We start from the raw sequence: 1,679 nt of genomic DNA on the forward strand, positions 1-1,679 counted from the left end.
CCACAATGTCCAAGCTCTACTAAGCAAAAGGCCAGGGCCTGGACAGAGGATTAAGAATTCCCCTAGGCTGGTGAATATTGGGAGAAAATCTCTGACATTGGTCACACTTCTTCATGTATTCTTGCGCTTCCCTTTGCATATTGGGCCATTAATATTCCTGCGTAAGGGCCCTGTGAGATAAGGACCTGCCTCTTGTATGAGATGAAGGCATGAAGAATGCCAAACTGAGTGACAATGTTCTTCTACACAAACGTCTGGGTATCCACATCCCTAATGTTTGCTAGTGGTTCAGCTTTAACCCACTTAGTGAAGTAATCAGTGTCGATCAGAAGCCATCTCCAATTTCCCGGTGCTTTGGGGAAGGGTCCCATAATGTCCAAGCTTTACTAAGTGTGAGAGTGCTTTTCTTTCAAGATACTCAGGCCCAAGGATCCCGGGCCTAAATGAAAAAAAAGGAAGAGAGGATTTGGTGGACCGGGCCTTGGCTCACCGCAGCTAACGAGCTGTTTAAGAGTCAAGTAGGTGCAGAGAATACTCCTGACATCATACAAAAATGACAAACGAGGATATTGTAGAATGCCAAAATATTAACAACGTAAATTCAGAAGAAAGACAGGATTAGCAAAAAAAAGAACGATAAAGAAAAAGGTGCAATGGGATCCTGGGAATTAATAAGCAGTATTTTATTAACAAATTGTCTGTTTGATTACAGAAAGCTCACTAAGACGTGATACAAGGTCCAATCAAGCTCAAAAATTGCAGTCTTGAATGGCTATTTCAGCCTTCAAAACTTGCAAAGTTTGATTCCCGTTGAATCCGAGTATGTGCAATAGTGGCCTTTACAGGATATCGGGAGACAATATTTTGTTCTTCCCTTAGTATTTTTCTTTCTGGATGGATCTTTCTGATGGTTCTTCCTAGAGAGTTTCTTCTCTTTTTTTTTTTGTGCTTCTTTTCTTTTTTCTCGTGCCTTTCTTCACGACCCGTCCCCTCCTTTTATAATGGAATTTTTCTGGGTATCCCGGGTTCCTCTGTTTTGCTCTTTTGCAAACAGAGCATGTTCTGTCCCTGTTGCCTTGGTAAGTTCCTTTGCCGTTTTCCCTCATTCTTCCCTTCTCTTGGTTCTGATTCCTTCAAAAGCTTCTGGTCGGTCATCCTCTTTGGGACGTGCTGAGGTATGCCCTTCTCGGTATCCCCATTTCTGGCGTGTTTCTCTTTTCCCTTTCTTTCCTATTTGGGCGGAATCTTGTTCTGCCATCAACGAAAGTCGTTCGTTGCTATTCTTTCTTCCCTGTCCTGGTTCCCCGAGGCCTTTTGCTGTCTGTGCTATGAGAGGTCGTTTTGCGCTTCTTGTTTTTTTCTTCTTTTCCTGTCTTCTTTCTACCGATCTGTCTCAATCTTCCTTTTTATTTGTGCTTGAAGGGTTTTGGGGATCCTTGCTTCTTTATATTTTTGCCATGGTCTCTTTTGGGATGCTGCTTCCTTTTCTGGGCTTCAGGATCCTCTGGCTTTTCTTTTATCCCCCATGGGTCATCCGTTCCTGTTACTTTTGGGTTTAGCCTGGATTTTTTTTCTTTTGGGCTTTGACTTGCTCTTCCATTTCTTTTGGGCTTGACTTGCTCTTCCATTTCTTTTGGGCTTATTTTATTGTAACCCCTTTTTTTTTTTTGGACCTCAAC

Source organism: Quercus lobata, chromosome 7, assembly GCF_001633185.2.
Source record: "Quercus lobata isolate SW786 chromosome 7, ValleyOak3.0 Primary Assembly, whole genome shotgun sequence".
In the NCBI taxonomy this organism is placed as follows: domain Eukaryota; kingdom Viridiplantae; phylum Streptophyta; class Magnoliopsida; order Fagales; family Fagaceae; genus Quercus; species Quercus lobata.